Genomic DNA, 22561 nt, shown 5'->3' on the forward strand with positions numbered 1-22561 from the left:
TTGGAGGGCCCTCAGAGTTTTTGCTGAGTTGCGGCCACAAAGGATGGTGGGCAGTGTGCTTCTTCCCCAAGCTGTGGGGAAAGCAGAAGCCCTTGCTATCGGAGATTCAGCCTTTTCCTGGTGAGGCAAAGAAATGCAAATTGAGGCTCATGAACAACCAGCATCATACCCCCTCTGCAAATCCTCTTATGTGGAACAACAGGGCTACATTCCAAGGCCCTGAGTAATTGAGACTACTAGCCACCAGGAAAAAGGTAAAGGATAACCGAACCTTTCCTGGGTTTCCAAATCTACCCAGGAAAGTAAGACTTGACAGTGATGTTTAACGAGGGCCTACTCAGACTCATCCAAATCCAGTAGAGGGAGCCACAAACAGCAGAACACCAACACCCACAGGGAAAATTTGGCAGGCTCCAAAGCCCACTGAGATAGCCAAAATGGTGAAACAAAGAAATCCCAAATGAAAGAACAAGGGAACTCTATCAAAGATGATATCAATGAAATGCAGCTAAGCAAATTATCAGAGGTAGAGTTCAGAGCCATGATCTTGAGGAAGCTCAACAGCATGAGTAAGGACATCAGCCCCATGAGTAAAGATATAGAAATATTGAACACCAACCAGTTGGAAATGAAGAATGACATAGGAGAAATTAAGAACACATTGGAAGGACTAACCACCAGAGTAGAGGAAGCTGAGGACCGGATCAGTGAATTAGAAGACAGTGTAGAAAAAATCAACCAATCAGAAAACCAAAAGGAAAAAACAATTAAAAAACAGAAAAACAGCTTAAGAGAACTGTGGGACAACTGGAAAGGTATTAACATTCACATCATAGGACTGCCCGGAGAAGAAGAAAATGGGCAAGAGTTAGAGAATATATTTGAAGAAATAGTGACAGGAACTTCCGTAATTTGGTGAAGGAAGAAGGCATTCAAGTTCAAGAAGCACAGAGAGCTCTAAGTAAGAAGAACCCAAAAAGGCCCACACCAAGACACACAGTAATTAAAATGCCAAAAAATAAAGACAAAGAGAATCCTAAAAGCAGCAAGAGAAAAGCAACAGGTTACCTACAAAGAAAACCCCATGAGGCTCTCAGCTGACTTTTCAACAGAAACACTACATGCCAGAAGGGAGTGGCATGAAGTAATCAGGATCATGAAAAACAAGGATCTGTATCCAAGACTACTGTATCTAGCAAGGCTATCATTCAAAATAGAAGGTCAAATAAAGAGCTTTCCAGACAAGCAAAGGTTGAGGGAATATATTAACACCAAACCAGCACTGCAAGATATGCTAAAAGGACTGCTGTAATTAGTGGAAGAAATAGGAAGAAAAATAGAACCACACTAAACAAAAATGGCAATAAATAAGTACTTATCAATTATCACCTTAAATGTGAATGGTTTGAATGCTCTGATAAAAAGACACAGAGTAGCTGACGGGATAAGAAAGCATGACTCACATATATGTTGTTTACAAGAAACCCACCTCAACAAAAGACTCACATAGGTTGAAAGTGAAGGGGTGGAAAAAAATCTTCCAAACAAATGGAAAGGAAAAAAAAAAAAGCTGGGGTAGCAATACTCATATCTGATAAAGTAGATTTCAAAATGAAGGCCGTGACTAGAGACAAAGAAGGCCACTACATAATATTGAAAGGATTTATCTAACAGGAAGATATAACCTTGATAAACATATGCACCCAATATAGGAGCACCAACATATATTAAAAATCATTTGGAGGACTTCAAAGGAGAAATCATCAGCAATACAATAATAGCAGGGCATTTCAATACGTCGCTGACATCACTGGATAGATCTTCTAGACAAAAATTTATCAAGGAAACAGACTCTAAATAAAGCACTAGACCAAGTGGATTTCACACATATCTACAGGGAATTACACCCCAAAATGGAGAATTCACATTCTTCTCAAGTACACATGGGACAAAGATAGACCACGTGTTAGGGCACAAACTAAGTCACTACAAGTTCAAGAAGATTAAAATCATATCAAGCATCTTCTCAGATCACAACGGCATGCAACTAGAAATCAATTGCAATAAGAACATGCAAAGAAATTTGACAACATGGAGGCTAATTAGCATGTTATTGAACAATGAATTGGTCACCATGGAGATCAAGGAAGAAATTAAAGACTTCCTGGAAACCAATGAAAATGAACACACAACAAGACAAAATATATGGGATGCAGGGAAAGCAGTTCTGAGAGGGAAGTTCATAGCACTACAGGCCTACCTCAAGAAGCAAGAAAAATATGTAATAGACTATATAACCTCACAACTTAAAGAACTAGAAAGCAAACAAAAAGAAAACCCCAGAGGAAGTAGAAGGAAGGAAATAGTAAAGATCAGAGCAGAAATAAATGATATGGAGACCAAAAAAACAATTCAAAGGATCAATGAAACAAAGAGCTGGTTCTTTGAAAAGATAAACAAAATTGATGGACCCTTAGGTAGATTCACCAAGAAACAAAGAGAACCCAAATACACAAAATCAGAAATGAAATAGGAGAAATAATAACTAACACTCCAGAAATACAAAGAATTGTTAACAAATATTATGAACAATTATACGGCAACAAATTCAACAATATAAGCGAAATGGACAAATTTCTAGAAGCACATAGCCTCCTAAAACTGAACTGGGAAGAGAGAGAAAATTTGAACAGACCAATAACAACTAAGGAAATTGAAGAGGTAATCAAGACTCCCAGCAAACAAAAGCCCAGGCCTGGATAGTTTCACTGGGGAATTATACCAAACATTCAATGAAGAACTAACGCCCATTCTCCACAAACTGTTCCAAAAAATTCAAGAAGAAGGAAAACTTCCAAACTCATTTTATGAGGCCAGCAGAATTCTAACTCCAAAACAAGAAAAAGACACTACAAATTAAGAAAACTACAGGCCAATATCCCTGATGAACAAAGATGCCAAAATCCTGAACAAAATACTAGCAAATCGAATCTAGCAATACATAAAAAAATTACTCACCAAGACCAAGTGGGATTCATACCTGGGATGCAAGGCTGGTACAATATTCAGAAATCAGTAAATGTGATACACCACATAAACAAAATGAAAGATAAAAATCATATGATCATATCAATAAATGCTGAAAAAACATTCAAGAAAATCCAGCACCCATTTTGATAAAAACACTCAGCAATGTGGGAATAGAGAAATCATATCTCAACATAATAAAGGCCATATATGAAAGATCTATAGTCAACATCATACTCAATGGCAAAAACTAAAAGCATTTCCCTTAAGAACAGGAACAAGACAGGGATGCCCATTTTCGCCACTCTTATTTAACATAGTACTGGAAGTCTTAGCCACAGCAATCAGACAGGAAGAAAAAATAAAAGGGATCCAAATTGGAAAGGAGGAAGTGAAACTGTCATTCGCAGATGACATGACACTATATGTAGAAAACTCCAAAGACTCCATCAAAAATTTACTAGACTTAATAAATGAATTTGGCAGAGTAACAGGATACAAAATTAACATCAAGAAATCGATGGCATTCTTATACACCAATGATGAAGTCACAGAAAGAGAAACTAAAAAAACAATCCCATTTACCATTGTGTCAAAAAAATTAAGATACTTTAGAATAAACTTAACCAAAAAAATAAACGACCTATTCACAGAAAACTACAGGTCATTGAAAAAAGAAATAGAGGAAGATATAAAAAAGTGGAAGCACATACCCTGTTCATGGATTGGGAGAATTACCATCATTAAAATGTCCATATTACCCAAAGCAATCCATATATTCAATGCAATCCCCATTAAAATACCAACGACATACTTCACAGAACTAGAACAAATACTTCAAAAGTTTATATGGAACTAAAAAAGACCTCAAATAGCCCTGGCCGGTTTGGTTCAGCGGTTAGAGCATCGGCCTGCGGTCCTGAGAGACCCGGGTTCGGTTCCCGCTAAGGGCGCGTACCTCGGTTGCAGTTTGTCCCCGGCCCTGGTCGGTTGTGCGGGTGGCAGCCACTCGATGTGTTCCTTTCACATCGATGTTTCTCTCTCTCTCTCTGTTCCTCTCTCTCCCTCCCACTCTACCTGAACAAAAAATGGAAAAATGTCCTCGGGTGAGGATAAAAAAAAAAAAAGACCTCAAATAGCAACAGCAATCTTGAAAAAGAAGAACAAAGTTGGAGGGATCACATTACCAGATTTCAGCTTATACTACAAATCCACTATAATCAAAACAGCCTGGTTCTGGCACAAGAATAGGCATATAGACCAGTGGAACAGAACAGAGAACCCAGAAATGGGCCCAAGGCAGTATGCTCAATTAATATTTGACAAAGGAGGCAAGAGCATACAGTGGAGTAAAGGCAGCCTGTTTAATAAATGGTGCTGGGAAAATTGGACAGCTACATGCAAAAAAAAGTGAAACTAGACCATCAGCTTACACCATACACCAGAATAAACTCAAAATTGATGAATGACTTAAATGTGACTCATGAATCCATAAAAATCCTAGAAGAAAATGTAGGCAACACAATTTCAGACATCATATTCAGCAGAAATTTCACTGATACATTACCTAAGACAACAGAAACAAAAGAGAAAATGAACACATGGGTCTACATCAAACTCAGAAGCTTCCTTTATTTCTTTGGTTAAGTTTATTCCCAGCAAAAGATATAATCATCAAAATGGAAAGGCAACCCATTGTATGGGAGGGCATAATTGCCAATGATATATCAGATAAGGGGTTAATTTCCAATATATGTAGAGTGCTCATACAACTCAACAAAAGGAAGACAACCCAATTAAAAAATGGTCAGAGGAACTAAATAGACACCTCTCCAAACAGGACATACAAATGGCCAAGAGATATATGAAGAAATCCTCAACATCACTAATCATCAGAAAGATGCAGATTAAAACAACAATTAGGTACCACCTCACACCTGTCAGAATGGCCACCATCAACCAATCATCAAACAACAAGTGTTGGCGAGGGTGTGGAGAAAGGGGGACTCTATTACACTGATGGTGGGAATGCAGACTGGTGCAGCCACTATGGAAAATAATATGGTGTTACCTCCAAAAATTAAAAATTGAACTTCCCTTTGACCCTGTGATCCCACTTCTAGGACTATACCCTAAGAAGCCTGAAGCACCAACCAGAAGGAGTATATATACCCCCATGTTTGTAGCAGCACTATTTACAATAGCTAAGATCTGGAAACATCCCAAATGTCCATCAGTAGACGAATGCATAAAAAAGCAGTGGTATAGCCCTGGCAGGTTTGGCTCAGCAGTTGGAGTGACGGCTTGCAGACAGAGAGTCCCGGGTTCAGGACCCGCTAAGGGCACGTATGAAAAAAAAAAAAAAGCAGTGGTACATATACACAGTGGAGTACTATGCAGCTGTAAGAAAGAAAGATCTCTTATCCTTGGAGATGACATGGACCTGGAAAGTATTATCCTAAGCGAAACAAGCCAAACAGAGAAAGACTAGTATTGTATGATGTCACTTATTTGTGGAATATAATGAACATAACAGTCTGAGTAATGGTGTAGTCCCAGAGACGTGGATACTGACTTCCAATCCCCGGAAGAGGAGGTGGTGGGGGAGAGATAAACCACAGAACTCATATGCATGTGTGCATGAACAATAGACATGGACAACAATTTTGGGGATGGCAGGGAGGGATGGGGAGGGGTGAATCAGTGTAGGAAGAAGGAGAAACATCTGTAATAAAAATAAGTAAATTGATTAATTAAAAAAACTTGATTTGAAAGAGATAATGTCTGAACTGCAACATTGTCCAAATAATCCTACTAAAATTTTTGTGTAGAAAAATGAATTATTTATTACTTCCAGAGATAAACATTGGACATCTTTAAAGAAATTAAGTATTTGTGAGAAGTAATAGAATATTAATATAATGATAGTAATTACACTGATATTTTCTTTTTTTTTTTTTTTTTTTTATCCTCACCCGAGGACATTTTTCCATTTTTTGTTCAGGTAGAGTGGGAGGGAGAGAGAGGAACAGAGAGAGAGAGAGAAACATCGATGTGAAAGGAACACATCGAGTGGCTGCCACCCGCACAACCGACCAGGGCCGGGGAAAAACTGCAACCGAAGTACGTGCCCTTAGCGGGAACCGAACCCGGGTCTCTCAGGACCACAGGCCGATGCTCTAACCGCTGAGCCAAACCGGCCAGGGCTACACTGATATTTTCTTAATGTTAGCTATCAGGTCTTCTTACTGTTATTACTGAATATTCAGAAGTTCCTTGAGCAATTATATTCTTGCAATTACTGCCTGAATGATGACTGCTAACTTCATTAGACACTTTCAGAAGGATTTTTGGAATTTATTATAGTGTATCAGATGTTTTGCTTATTCCTGACTGAAATTTAAAAATAAAAAATGTCCATCACATTTTAAAAATAGTTCTAAATATATCATACTTTTTCTTTCATTTTAAATTTTACTCATTGATTTTGGAGAGAGAGGAAGGGAGAGGGATAGAAACATCAGTGGAAAGGACATTGATCGGCTTCCTCCTGCCCATCCCGCACTGGGAATTGAGCCCACAACCCAGCCATGTGCACTGACCAGGAATTGAACCAGGGCCCTCTTGCTGCATGGGTCAATGTTCAACCACTGAGACGCACCAGCTGGGCAATATAATTTTTCTTTTTTTAAATAATGAATTTATTTTTGGTCCAATGGCGAAAAGAGGTACATTTTAACAAATAGTATTAGGTTGTTTTATTTATCAATAAGACTGTAATAAAAAATCTATCTCCATCCCACACCATACACAATAATTGATCCTAAGTCAATTAAAGATTTAAATGCAAAGAACAAAACTTTAAAGTTAGAAAAAATATAAGAGAAAATCCTCACAACCACAGAGTAGAGAAGAACATTTTTTATCCCACTCTACAAATATTTCACTGTTTAGGGATTTCTCTTACATAATCACAGTATAATTATCAAAATCAAGACATTAAAAATTGATGCAATACTGCTGTGTTCTACCGACCCTGTTTAAATTTCACCAATTGCTAGTCCAGGATTCTGTTCAGGATCACATTGAATTTTGTTGTAATGTCTCTTTAGTCTTTAATCTAGAATGATTTCTCAACTTTGTCTTTCAAGACCTTAACACTTTGAAAGAACTCAGACTAGTTACTTTGTACACTGCCTCTCAGTTTCAGTTTGTTTGATATTTCCTCATGATTAGATTCAGCCTATGAATTTTTGGCAGAAGTATTGTACAAGTGATGTTGTATCCTCAGTATATATCCTATTAAGAGGCACATAATGTCAGTGTTTCCTGTCACTTAATGATAACTTTGATCATTTAGTGAAGGTGGTATGTGTTGTGTTTCCTCAATGTAAAATTAACTGTTTATTCCTTTATAATTAAGTATCTTGTGGAAAAATATTTTCAGATCTTGTAAACATGCTACTGTTGTTTTGTCATACTTTTACCCTCTCATTTTAGCATCCATAGATGATTTTTGTCTTCAACAATTACTGTGGTAGTCACTCAAGGTGAATTTCTAATTAAATAATTTCTTCTAGATTTATTAGTTGAAATTTTATAATGAAGAGCTTTTTTCCTTTCCCCACATTTGTTCATACATTTATGTCAGTATGGATTCATGGGCTCTTAAATTTATAATCTATGCGTTACTATCTATTACTATCATTATTTAATTTGTTGCTTGAATTGTAGAATGTTTTTTTTAAGCCCATAAGAAAAGCAGTGTAAAAATAAAGTTTGACTCTAAATACTTTTATGTAACCTCAGTTGATGGGAAGAAATTACTTTTTCTTAGAGCTAACATATACTAGTATTTTGGATATTCTTTTGAATATGGTTTTATCTTCTGTATAAGTAACTTGTGGTATCTAGTCTTTTATAAGAAGCAACAGAATGGCACATACCTTTTATACTATGTTTATCTTTTATATATTTTAAACAAAATAATGTTTGGATCCAAGAGAAAGGGAAAAAGAGAAAAAAAATATGTATATGTGTGTGTGTGTGTGTGTGTGTGTGTGTGTGTATGGTGGGGCGCTTTTACAGCTTTTAGCCAAGGTTAATACATTAAGCGCTACATTAATAGATTAACTTTTCAAAACTGTACTTCTTGGTGCAGTTGTTAGGAAGTACACCTGTCAGCTGCTGTTGACTAGCTTAATCTCCCATCTAGCCACACCTTCCCAACAAAGTCAAAGTGCCCCCATCTCAATCTAGAATCGCAGTTCAGAAGTACAATAAAAGTAATAATTCTTTCTTGAATCTGAATTCAATTTAGAAGGACTTCATTTCAAATAATATGTGGAGGAAGGTGGTGAAGAAGATTCAGCAACAGGCCTAGAAATGTATCTAATACTTCACTGGGCTCTTCCAGAAAAAAACTATAATATTCCTAGGGGTAAATAGAGTATAGTTCCTTGTGTGTTAGAGAAAATTTGAGGAAATATATTTTCAATTATTTTCAGAAATTAATTTTACTCTTGGGACCTCTTCTTAACTTGTTTAAACTTTTTTCTTTCTTGGGTTTAGAAATGAGCTAGAGTAAATAATTTTTAAAATTAAAAAAAGGTCAACTAGGAAGAGTGGTTGGAGGGGAATGTTGAGTCTATATAAATGCTTAGAAAATATCTTCATAATAGAACAATTTTTTAGGAAGCCTTTGCCATGCTAGATACCCTTTCTTTTCTCTAGCACCTGAGAAATCTAAAAATCAAATTATTCTTATCTGGTGAAATTCACAGAGAGACCAGACTTCAAGCGTAGCTATTGTAATCCAAGTTGTATTTTGGGGAAATTAACTAAAAATTTTAAAGCTCAACAGCTAGTTAATCACATCACTGAATATGCCAGATAGATAGATAGATAGATAGATAGATAGATAGATAGAGATAGATGATAGATTGATTTGTATCAGTACATTGTTGCGCAGTTTTATAGGTAATGTGTAAGTTATTAAGAGTTAAAAACAAATACCTCAAAATTGGAAAACTTTTCAAAAGTAATATTTGATAAAAATTGTGGTAACCTTCTGATGAATTTGTTTGTTGCCTGAGGTGGTGATTAAGACTTTGTTTTAAATGCTTTCTAACAACTCCTTACCTCCCTAGGAGGAGGGAGGGGAATTAAAACATTTTCATAATCATAATAGATTCCAATGTATGTTCAGCATGCACTATCTTTCATACCATACTCCACCCTTGCCTTCTTAAAATTAATTATTCATATTTTGCCTTTTGATTTTAATAGTCCTCTTATATATTTTAGAAAATAATGTGGAAAAAAATTTTTTTTTAATTAACATATAGTTAAGGGTACACCCCTCCCTTTTTTCTGATGACTTGCAACTGTGTATAAATTCATGTTAACTACCAAAATCTAGCTGTCATACAATTCCATTATCCCAAAAGACTTCCTTATTTTCTTCTCCTCATTTCTCCCGTGGTATCCACACCCTCCCCACCCCTTGGCCCAGCCCCTGGCAACCATTGATCTGTTTGTTCTCCATACTATGTAACCTTTTAAGTCTGGTTTCTTTCATTCGGCACAAAGCTTTTGAGATTCATCCAAATTGTTGCTTGTATTCATAATTTGTTCCTTTTCATTGCTGAGTAGTATTCCGTTGTGTGGAAACAACATCATTTATTTATTCATATACCCTTTTGTAGACATTTAATTGTGAATTGTTTTCAGTTTTGAGCAATTGTTAATAGATTTTTGTGTGAACATAGATTTGCATTTCTTTAGGGTACATACCTAGGAGTGGGATTATTGTGTCATATTTGTGTGCGTAACTTTATAAGAAATTGTCAAATTGTTTTCTACTGATTAGCAGTGAGCCTTGGAATATATCTAGTAATTCACTGGACTGTTCCAGTTGTTTTGTATCATGATTGCACTTGATATTATCAATCTTTTTTATTTTAGCCATTCTATTAAGTATGTAATAGTATCTCATGATTTTAATATTCATTTCTCTAATCAATAATATTGCACATCCCTTTATGCATTTATCTGTCTTCTGTATATCCTCTCTGTTGAAGTGTCTATTCTAGTCTTTTGATTACTGTTTTCTTAACTGTTCAGTTTTGACAATATATATTCTGGATACAAATCCTTTGTTGGATATGTGGTTTGCTACTATTTTCTCCATTTTGTAGCTTTTCATTCCCTGAACAGTATCTTTTTTTTTTAAATCCTCACCTCAGGATATTTTTCTATTGATCTTCAGATAGAGTGGGGGGAAGGGGAGGAAGAGAGAGAGAAACATCAATTGGTTGCCTCCTGCACAACCTCGACCAGGGCCAGGGACAGACTGCAACTGAGGTACGTGCCCTTGACCAGAATCAAACCCGAGACTCTTTGGTCCGCAAGCAGACACTCTAATAACCACTGAACCAAGCCAGGGTCCTGAACAGTGTCTTTAACAGAGCAAAAGTTTTTAATTTCAATGAAGTCCAATTTATTAATTTTAAATTTCTTTATTGATTTTTATAGAGAGAGGAAGGGTGGGGGGAGAGAAACATGATTCAGCTGTCTCCTGCACATCCCCTACTGGGGATTGAGCCCAAAACCTGGACATGTGCCCTGGCAGGATAGAATGGGAACCTTTTGGTGCACGGAAGGAGGCCCAACCAACTGAGCCACACGGGCCAGGGTTCAATTTTTTTTAAATGGATCATGTTTTTAATAACAGGTCTAAGGACTTTGCCGAATCCCAGACCATGATTTTCTTGTTTTCTTTTTAGTATTTTTTAAGTTTATGTTTTATATTTAGATCTGTAATCCATTTGTTGTTTTTTCATGTGTTTTATTATTTTTTTAAATACTCACCCAAAGATATATTCATTGACATTTTTTTTTGAGAGAGAGAGAAACATCAATTGGTCACCTCCTTCACATGCCCCTACCAGAGATGGAACCCAAAACCTAGGTATGTATGAGCTACCCCCACTGGGAATTGAACATGTGATCTTTTGGTGTCTGGGACAATGCTCCAACCAACTGAGCCACTGGGCCAGAGCAAGTTGTGATCAATTTTGAAGTAATTTTTTAATAAGGTGTGAGATTTAGATTTAGGTACATTTTTTCCTCTTGAATGCCTAATTGTTTTGTAAATGGCAGAATTGACCTCCATTCTTGAGTTCTGGCTAAGGAAGAATTCAGAGCCAAGACTTAAACTCACTAGAGAAAGTTTATTCAGCAAGCAAAGTGAGAGTATACTCCGAGGCTACCTTTTGGGACCTGTCCTGTTGTCTCCTGTCCTTGTACGGAAGTCAGATAGGGCTTTTTGTCAGCCACCTTATTTTTCTCTGAGGAGGGTGTGTGGTGGGGGGGAGGGGAAGGGGGTCATTCCACATGACTAACTACAATCCAGGGGGAAAGGGAAAAGATCAGGGGGAGGATCTAACCCACATGACCTGAGACCATCTATGGGAGGAAACTGCCTTAGGGCAAGGTCCTAGTTAACATTAATATTTCCAGTACTTGCTGTCCCAGTTCTGCCCCTTGCTAGGTGTCCAGGACTTTCTGCCCTGGTGACATTATGTACCTGACCTGTTATCTTGCTCTGCTCATGCCTGTCTTACTGCTTACCACAGTTCGAGTATCACTGTTGAAAAGATATCTTTTCTCTATTGAATTACCTTTACTCGTCAAAAATCATTTGGACATGTATATATAGGTATGTTTTTGACTCAGTCCTGTTCCATTGATTTTCTGTCCTGTCAACAATACCACACTATCTTAATAACTAGCTTTATATTAAGTTTTGCAATCAGGTGGTATGAATTCTTCAACTTTGTTCTTTTTCAAAATTGTTTTGACTATTCTAGTTTATTTGCTTTTACTACTTTGCATTTACTATTAAGAGCATGAAGTAACATGTAGTTTGTTTCCTCTTTTATTTCTTTCCTAACCAAGATTTTATTTTTTTAATAGAATGGTGTCATGTGTGTATTTGTGGTCATTTTGGACACGAGTGATTTTTTTTTTCATCTTGCTTGCATTTGAGCAGAAGGGGTGTTTTTAATACATGGCCAAAATAATCTGCATTTATTGCATTCTTTAAACATGGAATAATAATGTATAAAACATCTAAATGCTAGAATCAGCTTTTTAGTGCATATAAAAAAATTCTGGAATTTTGATTGGGACTTCATTGACTGTAGAATAGTTTGGGGAAAAATATCTTCATGATATTGAGTCTTCCAACCCATGAACATATAATATCCCTCCATTTATTTAGCCCTTTGATTTCTTTCATCATTGTTTTGTGTAGTTTTCAGCATACTAGCCCTGCACATATTTGTTAGATTTATACCTAAGTATTTTATAGATAAGATCCCTTGGGATTTTTTTATTGTGAGCAATCTTGTCTGCAAATAGAAAGTTTCATTTATAAAATTCCTTTCATTTCTTTTTCTTATCTTATTGCATTAAGACCTCAGTAGGATATTGAGTAGGAATGGTGAAAACAGACATGCTTGTCTTGTTCCTGTTTTTAGGGGGAAAGCCTTCGGTCTTTGACCATTAAGGATGATGTTAGCTATAGGCTTTCTTATAAATACTTTTTTTCATGAGAGATTTTGGTCTGTGACTTGTGCTAACCTAAAAATAAAAGTCCAAACTGAGAGGCAACAAGCATTTATTTGAGATTTAAAAAGAAGAATAGCTATTTGAGATACACTGATTCAGGCAGTAACCCAAATAGTACTGCAGTTAGGAGACTAAGGCAAGGGGTTATTAATGAGAAAGGGAAGGGGAACAAGAAGGAAGGCATTTCTGCCCTGGCCAGTTTGGCTCGGCGGTTAGAGCGTCGGCCTGCGGTACAGAGAGACCTGAGTTCGGTTCCCGCTAAGGGCACGTACCTGGTTGCAGTTTGTCCCCGGCCCTGGTTGGTCGTGCGGGTGGCAACCACTCGATGTGTCTCTTTCACATCGATGTTTCTCTCTCTCTCTCTCTCTCTTCCTCTCTCTCCCTCCCGCTCTGTCTGAACAAAAAAATGCAAAAATGTCCTCGGGTGAGGATAAAAAAAAAAAAAAAAAAAAAGAAGGAAGGCATTTCTTTTTGTGCAGATAAGCTAATATAGCAAAGCTCATTCTAAAAAATGTTTTTAATTTTCAGTTTCGTAGTCATTAGTCATATAGTCATAATATCTGCTTTCCTTGTTATTTTATAAACAGTTGTTTGGAACTGTCAATGTAAGAAAACTTAAATTTATAGAGAATTTTTGTGAGTTTATTTGAGCCAAATTGTTGACAATTTACTGGGAAGTAAAATCTCAATAGATTAAGATAATGTTCCAGAGAGTGGCAGTTTTGTATTTTATTTTATATATTATAATTAAAAGAGCAGATGCAAGTGGGTGACATAAAATCTATTGGTGATAGATAAAGGAGATGGGAGAAAGTAAAGCTGGGAAACCTGGGATAGGATGAAAAGTAAAAGGTAACAAGTGTCCTGTCAGTGACTCTGGGCAAGCCCAAAATGAAAATTCCCTATGGGCAGTAATAGTTCAGACATTAGGAGTTTATAAATTATTTGCAATACTCAGTACACACTTCCAATAAGCCCATTGGAATAATTTGAAGTCATTTCTTGGTTTAAAAAGTTTCTTAAAATTTAAACTTTGAGAAGGTTGTCAAACAAACTTAATTAAAAGATTATAATATAGCCTTGGCCAGTTTGGCTCAGTGGCATAGAATTGGCCCGTGCACCCAAGGATCTCGGGTCTGATTCTTGGTCAAGGGCACGTATGGATTGCAGATTTGATCCCCGGCCCTCAGTTGAGGTCGTGTGGGAGGCAACCGAATGATAAGTTTAAATTAGTGGAAAAAGATCCTCAGGTAAGGATTAACAACAACAAAAAAGGTTATTAATATATAAATGTTTTATACCTAGGGAAATAAACATATTTTTGTGAAAATAATTTTAAAGTTATTAAACTTAAAAATAGTTTTAATATTAAATATTTTGTCCCTGCTAGAATTTTGTTTAATTTATATAAGTGTTTAATTTTTAGGGGTCAGTTGAAGATTATATTTCAGTAATGTCATCTGGAGGCTGAAAATTCACCATACATAATGTACAAATGAATATATATTATATAAAGACCATATATATATATGCCATATATATAAAGGCCATATATAATTTGAATTCTTAGTTTTTGTAGAGAAAGTATAAGAATTTTTTTTTATTTGTCCTTGATAATGTTTAAGAAGACTAGAAAAGGAGAGGAGGGAATATCCTAATTATTCAGTAGGAAGAGTTGTTGAGACTTTCAATAAAAGCCTTAAGGGCTCTGAATAAGTGGTGGGAATAAAGAAAGTCTTGGCTCCAATTTAAGTAAATAAGTAATAGGAGAGAATTGGACTGGGTCTTATTTTTTTTAATAAACTTAAAACTTTTATAGCCTTTTTGTTGTTGTTAATCCTCACCTCAGGTTCTTTAATAATTGATTTTTAGATAGAGTGGAAGGGAGAAGAGAGAGAGAGAGAAACATCAATGTGAGAGAGAGACATCAGCCCTGGCCGGTTTGGCTCAGTGGTTAGAGTGTCAGCCTTCGGTCCAGAGAGAGAGACACATCGACTAGTTGCCTCATGCACGACCCCGACTGGGGCCAGGGATTGAACTTGCAACCCAGGTATGTGCCCTTGACTGGAAATCAGACTTGTGACCCTTCGGTCTGTAGGCCAATGCTCTACAACAGAGCCTAACTGGTCAGGGCTTTATAGCCTTTTATAATCTTTCATATACCTTTTTATAATTTTCATAACCCTTTTTATTTATTTAGAAATAACTATTTTTAGAATAATTTATTTTTAAATGAATTTTTATACCTCATGCCTTTTATTAAAATTATATATTTTTAAAATTTAATTCAAATTTTTAACTTTTAGAAACCTCAATTTTCAATGGTAATTTAAAAAATAAGCAATTAGTATCTCCTAGACTGACTTTATGAATACATTTTATAACCTTTGGAAAAAATGTTTTTTTCTGTTGGCAAATATACCTTCAAAAAATATATCTCTGATAAATTACTGGACATCTATTAATAGTGCCAAATTTATTTTACAGTTCTTCTGCAACAAAAGCCAAAAGCAAGTGAATTTAAGAGTTGTTTAGCAATTAATGTTTTAGTATTTTATGTCTGTAAAATATTTAGATGTTTAATAACTTTTATTAAATTTCTTAATTTAAGAAACAGCTAAAATAAGTTGATTTGATTTGTTTAGATGGCTAAGGATTATTTTATAAGATTTATTTACTTTTCATATGATTTTTTAATTGATTTTTTTTTTTTAAGGGAGAGAGAAAGAGATAGAAACATTGGTATGAGAGAAATATTCAATGGCAGACTCTGGTACACCCCCCACTGGAGATTGAGCCTGGAACCTGGGCATATGCCCTGACCAGAAATAGAACTGGGACCTCTCAGTCCATGGGACCAAACTCAGTTCACTGAGCTACACCGCAGGGAAAAAAAAATAGAGCAAGATAAATGGAGGCAGATATTTGCCAATGATAAATTTAACAAAGGGTTGATATCCAAAATATGAGGAACTCATACAACTTAATAAAAAAACAAACAATCCAGTAAACAATAGGCAGAGAACCTGAATACACATATTTGTACACAGGACATTCAGATAGTTATTAGACATATGAATAGATTCTCAATGTCACCACTCATCAGCGAAATGCAAATTAAAATTACGGTGATCTATCACCTCACACTTGTCAGAATGGCTATCATCAACAAATCAACAAACAAGTATTGGCCAGGATGTGGAATAAATGGAATTCTCATGTGTAATCATTGTTGGTGGGATTACAAATTGGTACAACCTGTATGGAAAATAGTATGAAAGTTCCTCAAAAAATTAAAATAGAACTACACATTCCACCTTTTGGTATATATCTGAAGAAATCCAGAACACTAATTTGAAAGGCTATATGTACTCCTATTTTTATTGCAGCATTATTTATAATAACCAAGATATGGAAGCAACCCAAGTGCTCATTAATAGACGTGAATAAAAAAGAAGTATACAGTCGTTCCTTGCCACTTCGCGCTTTGACTTTCGCAGCCTCACTATCACGGTTTTTTCAAATTTAATATTAAAAAGTTGATCAAGACAGTGAAAATGATACAGCGCGCACTCGGTTGTCTGAGTCAATTATACATCCCTGTATTTCAATTAAAAATAAAATTATTGTACGTATGGACTGTAGGCCTATGTATTTGAGCACTCCAGGAATTCTTCAACACCAGGTGCAACCACTAGAGTCTGGAACAGATTAACCGTAATAAACGAGGGACGACTATACCCCTGGGTCTCTACTAAGTGTCCCATGCCAGAACAGACTGTGGCCTTGAACCATCGCCTGGTCTCTGCCTGTAGGCTGTAGGCACTGAAGTGAGTTGTACAGTGGCGGGGGGGGGACAAGTGGTACACATATACAATAGAATATTACTCATCCATAGAAAAAGAACGAAATCCTGCCATTTCTGTGCAGGAGGCAACCAATAGATGTTTCTCTCTCACATTGATGTCTCTTTCTCCCCTTCCCTTCCTAGCACTCTATTTAAAAATTAATGAAAAATAGCCTCAGGTGAGGATGAATAGCAACAACAAAAAAATTATTAATATATAAATTTTATAAACCTGGGTGAAATAAATGTGTTTTTATGGTAATATTTTTAAAGTTGTTAAACTTAGAGTTTTAGTATTAAATATTTTGTCCCAACTAGAATTTTGTTTAATTTATATAAGTATATATATTAATATATTATAAGTATTTAACATTTTTAGGTCAATAAAATATTGTATTTTAGTAATCTCATCTGGAGGCTGAAAATTCACCACAGATAATATACAGATGAATATATATTATATAAAGACCATATATATAAAGGCCATATATGTAATATGAATTATTAGTTTTTGTAGAAAAATAATGTAAGAATTTTTTTTTTATTTGTCCTTGATAATGTGTAAGAAGACTGGGAAAGGGGAAGGTAGGTCCTAATGATTAAATAGGAAGATTTGTTGAGACTTTCAATAAAAGCCTTAAGGTCTGTGAATGAGTGGTAGAAATAAAGAAAGTCTTGCCTGGCTGGTGTGGCTTAGTGGATTGAGCACCATCCCATAGACTGGGAGGTCCCTGTTCAATTCCTGGTCAGAGCCCAGGTTGCAGGCTTGATCCCGTATAGGAGGCAGCTGATCTATGTTTCTCTCCCACATCAATGTTTTTTTCTCTCCCTTCCTCTCTCTAAAAAATCAACTAAAAAAAATATTTTAAAAAAAGTCTTGGCTCCAATTTAAGGAATTAAGTAATAGGAGAGAGTCAGACTGGTTTTTCTTTCTTTATAAACTTAAAACTTTTATAAATTTTTATAATCTTTTATATACCTTTTTATTTATTTAGAAATAACTATTTTTAGAATAATTTATTTTTAAATGAATTTTATAACCTCAAGCCTTTTTATTATTAAAGTTATATATTTTTAAATTTAATTAGAACTTTTATCTTTTAGAAACATTAATTTTCATTGATAATTTTAAAAATAAGCAATTAGCTGGCCAGTGTACCTGGATGGATTGAGCATATTCCCATGGACTGAAAGATCTTGGTTCGATTCCTGGTCAGGGAATATCCCCGGGTTGTGGACTTGATTCCCGGTAGGGGCTGTGCAGGAGGAAACCAATCAATGTTTCCCTCTCACATCAATGTTTCTCTCTCTTTCTCCCTTCCACTCTCTCTCTAAAAAATAAAAAATAATAAAGACACTAAACAAATAATAATAAAATTGAAAGCTGTAAGTCCTCCAATTTAAAAATAAGTATTTAGTATTTCTTAGACTGTCTTTTATGAATATATTTTATAACCTTTGGAAACAGGTTTTTCCATTGACAAAAATACCTTTAAGAAATACATCTGTAATAAAGTAATAGACATTTATTAATAGTTCCAAATTTATTTTACAGCCCCTCTGCAACAAAAGCCAAAACGCAGGCTAATTAAAACTTATTTAGCAATTAATGTTTTAGCATTTTATGTTATTGTAAAATATTTAGATATTTAATAACTCATCAAATTTGTTAATTTTAGAAAGGAATAGCTAAAATAGCTTAAATTAATTTGTTTAGATGGCTACAATTTCTTACAAGATTTTTTTTTTTTTTTTTTGTGGTATGTGCCCCTAGCGGGAACCGAACCCGGGACTCTCTGGTCCACAGGCGGACGCTCAATTGCTGAGCCAAACTGGCCAGGGCTATAAGATTTTTTAATATATATTTGTATTTTAAAAGATGGTTTAAATAAAAGTTTTTGAAGACCAGGTATTTGCATTTCAAGGATCCTAAGACTTTGGTTTTATAATATCAATTTATAAGTCTCTTAAGATGAATAGGGGAGTTTGGCGGAAGGTAAAAGAATTTGGTGGGCTTTTGATGTTTTGGAGTCACATCTTTGGCCCTGTAAAAACTATATTGTAAAATGAGGACAGTGTTTTTTTTTTTGTTTGTTTTTTTTACTTACTTACTTTAATACCTTAATAATGACCTGGCAAATCTATTTATTTTTGGAATATTTCTTTTCATTTGTGTATTTTTTTTTTAGTTTGTAGGCAGTATAGTTTAGGGTCATCTCCGAAAGCCATAAAGGCGTGGATATCTGGAACCTCCGTACATTTTCCTTGGGAATGGTAAAACTGTAGTATTGGTTAAATAATTTACTTTTGCTTCCATGGTGGCAGTTTTAGAATGTCCTGGAATTTTGATGATTGGCAGTTGTTTAAATTTTTCTATGACATGTAACAATTCTGTAACCTGTTTTTTTAATTTTGGGGGGCTGTCTTAGAAAATTAAGAAGTCTTGCTTGTTCCACAACATCCTAATGCTGTGAGCTATACCAAAGGCTTAGCTACTATTAGCATAAATATTGGCTATTTGATCTTCAGCCAATTAACAAGCTCAAATTAGAATAATTAAGCTTGTTGGGCAGATTTTATTCAGGTAAATAAGAACCTTCAATTATGTTCATCATGGATGTTTTGAATAGTCATCTCTGTAATATTCCTGCATGTTCTTTTATTTTTATTCCTCATCCAAGGATACTTTTCTGTTTATCATCAGATAAAATGGGAGGGAGGGAGAGAGATAAAGAGAAACATCAATGTGATAGAGCCACATCGACTGGCTGCCTCCCACACGAACCTCAACCAAGGTAGTGCCCTTGGCTGGCATCAAACTCGTGACTGACTCATTGGTATGCAGGCCGACGCTCTAACCACTGAGAAAACTGGCCAGGGCTCTGGCTTATTCTTTAAAGATCTATTTGTAAACCATATTAAGTCAGTATTTTTTTTTTAATCCTCATTCAAGGACATTTTTTCACTTTTTGTTCAGATAGAGCAGGAGGGAGAGAGAAGAGGAGAGAGAGAGAGAGAAAAAAAAACATCGACATGAAAGGGACACAATCGAGTGGCTGCCACCCACATGACCCAACCAGGGCCCGGGACAAACCGCAACCGAGGTACATGCCCTTAGCGGAAACCGAACCCGGGTCTCTCTGGACCGCAGGTCGATGCTCTAACCCCTGAGCCAAACCAGCCAGGGCTTAAGTCAGTATTATAACAGAGTTTCCTCTAAAACATTCTTAGGAATAATAAGGTGGTCAGTAAGCAAAACGTAATTGTGGATGTCTTTATTCTGCAAAGAAAGTAGCAGAGTTGCTGGGTTACATCAAGTTTAGGTGAAAATAGTTGCAGAAGGCAAGAGCCAATCAGCTGATAGGAGTGTTCGATGTGATGAGAATTTCATGGAGGTTTTTTTTTTTCATTCTTACCCGAGGAAATATTTTTCCACTGATGTTTAGATAGAGTGGAAAGGAAGTTGGGAGAGAGAAACATAGGTATGAGAGAAACACATTGATTGGTTGCCTCCCACAGGACCCTGACTGGGGCTGGGGATGAAACCTGCAACCCAAGTATGTGGCTTTGACCGGGAATTGAACTTTCGAAATTTTGGTCACCAGGCTGACACTCTAACCACTGAGCCAGACTGGCCAGAACTTTAGTGGAGATTTAATAGAATGAGGAACATTTTTTTGTTTGTTTGCATAATACGTGTATAGCATAAATGGCTGTCATCTAGGAAAGGAGCCCTTTGGCTACTTGACTGTAATAGCCTATAGGTCTATGATGATTTATATTTTTGACTTAAATTTTTTTACAATTAAGGTGTACCAGAGTGGGAGTTTTATTATTTTTTTTATTCCTCATCCGAGGATATTTTTCCACCTATTATCAGATTGAGTGGGAGGGAGGGAGGGAGAGAGAGAGACAGAGAGAAACATCGATGTGATAGAGCCACATCTACTGGTTGCCTCCTGCACGACCCAGCCAGGGCCAGGGATGAACTGCAACCGCGGTACGTGCCCTTGTTCAGAATCAAACCCATGACTCATTGGTCTATGGTCTGACGCTCTAACCACTAAGCCAAACCGGCCAGGACACAAGAGTGGAAGTTTTAGATAGTTCCTTCCTTCCTTCCTTCCTTCCTTCCTTCCTTCCTTCCTTCCTTCCTTCCTTCCTTCCTTCCTTCCTCCCTCCCTCCCTCCCTCCCTCCCTCCCTCCCTTCCTTATTTTTTTTTACCAATTTTATAGCTCATTTCCCTTCTGGGTTTTACTGAATTGGATTAGGTCAATTTTATTTTAATAAGACTTACAGAGCCTGGGCCATTAATGAAAAATTTGGAATCCAGTTGTGACATTATTTATTCAAACCAGGAATTCTCTGTTTTCTTGTTTTTTTTTGGAAGAGGAAAAGATACGATTTTTCTGAGTCTGTTAGGGTTAATTAGTAGCCCATTTTTTTAGATATTAGAATCAAAGTATTTTAACTGAGGTAAACAGAATCAGAGTTTGTTTTTTGATGTCCATGGCTTTTTATAGCTAGCTGTTGTAATAGGTATATTATGTTTTTTGGGAGTCTAGTAATTTTTTAGAGCATAAAACTAAATCACCCACATGTAGTATTAGAGTGGAGTATTTAGGAAACTTAACATTATTTAAATCAGTTTTTATTATCTAGGACAATAGGTGGGACTCTTCGTATATTCCTGGGACATTATGTCCAAGTAAACTTGTGCTTTCTCCATGTGAAAGCAAAGAAGTACGATTGTCTTTTTCTACTGAAATGTTGAAGAAGGCATTACATACATTTATTATTGAAAAATATTGCCAGTCACAGGAATGGCAGATAATAATGTATGTGGATTTGGAAACATAGGATGTCTGGAAATAACTAGTTTATTTATAGTTTCAATATTTTGTACAAATCTCCATTTTTTTCTATTTGTTGTTTTGTTTTTTTTCTACTGGAAGAATAGGAGAATTACAGGGGCTTGTACATGGAATTATAAGCCCCCCATTTCACGGTAATTTTAATTTTCCTAAACTATTAATAAGAAGGGAAAGTGCCTTTTTGTAGTCCTCAAAGCAGCCCCTATGCTTTTTCTTGTTTTATTTATTTATTCTGTGAATTTATTTTAGTTTCCTATAATCTTTAAAATGGACAGACTTCTCTACAGGAGTTTTTTGTGAACCTTATTTAGTAATTCTGTTCCTTTTGCTCCCAGAAACCAGTAGGTATATTAATTGGAATAGATTAGAATACTGTAGTCCAGATTACATGTTTTAACAGTTAAATTTCTTTGTGAACCCATCAAGGTCCCAGATAAAAATATGGAACAATTGCTGGTTCCTCTCTAGCTGAGAGAAACTTTTCCAAAGGGAGTTGTTAGAATTCCTGTTTTCATTTTCCCTTAAGTCTAAGTAAGGAGTGGTAGTGGAAATGGTTTCTAGAAGAGATAGGAAGAAGGGAAAGGGAAGGGCAAGTCCAGGCAAGGGGGCTCAGAGAGCAAAGGATATGGTGGAGGAGTTTAAAAAGAGTGGGGAGGGGGCATCAGGGTGTAGGCATTTATTAGCTTTAGAAGAGTTCATAGACAATTTCTAAAATTTCTTAATATTTTATTTTGCTTTTTAAATTTATCTTTATCGTTGAAAGTATTACAGATGTCCTTCCTTTTTTCCCCCATTGACACCCTCCTCCTTGTTCCTGACCTCCCCCCTTAATTACACTGGTGTCTCTGTCCATTGATTATGCATATATGCATATCAGTCTTTGGGTTTATCTTTTTCCGCCCCCACTCCCCTTCCCCCTTCCCACTGTGGTTTGTCAGTCTCTCTTCCATGTCTCTGGACTTTTTTTTTTTAAGAATTTATTTGTGCTTTTTCTAGAAGTTTCTAATTTCCAAATCAAGATAACGCTTTTCAGTCAATCATTCAGTTTAACTTCAGAGCCAGCCTTTTTCTAAATTTTTTGCACATAAAATATATAGACACCCAAAGACAATTGAATTTTGGCCATTTTGCGTTGATATTTTCTAGTTAAATCTTTCCATTTCTATAAAGTACTTG

The 22561-nt window shown here is 35.8% G+C and overlaps 1 protein-coding gene and 1 non-coding gene across 4 annotated transcripts in view; both read left to right on the top strand.

The window, feature by feature from the left end:
- CAPZA2 (capping actin protein of muscle Z-line subunit alpha 2) overlaps nt 1-22561 on the top strand; it is a 107707-nt gene that overhangs the window by 19518 nt on the left and 65628 nt on the right. The window lies entirely within an intron of this gene.
- LOC118620588 lies at nt 16372-16508 on the top strand. Its single transcript, XR_004957490.1, has one exon. It is a non-coding gene; the product is annotated as a small nucleolar RNA SNORA42/SNORA80 family (small nucleolar RNA).

The sequence above is a fragment of the Molossus molossus genome, unplaced genomic scaffold (assembly GCF_014108415.1).
Source record: "Molossus molossus isolate mMolMol1 unplaced genomic scaffold, mMolMol1.p scaffold_m16_p_7, whole genome shotgun sequence".
Lineage (NCBI taxonomy): Eukaryota > Metazoa > Chordata > Mammalia > Chiroptera > Molossidae > Molossus > Molossus molossus.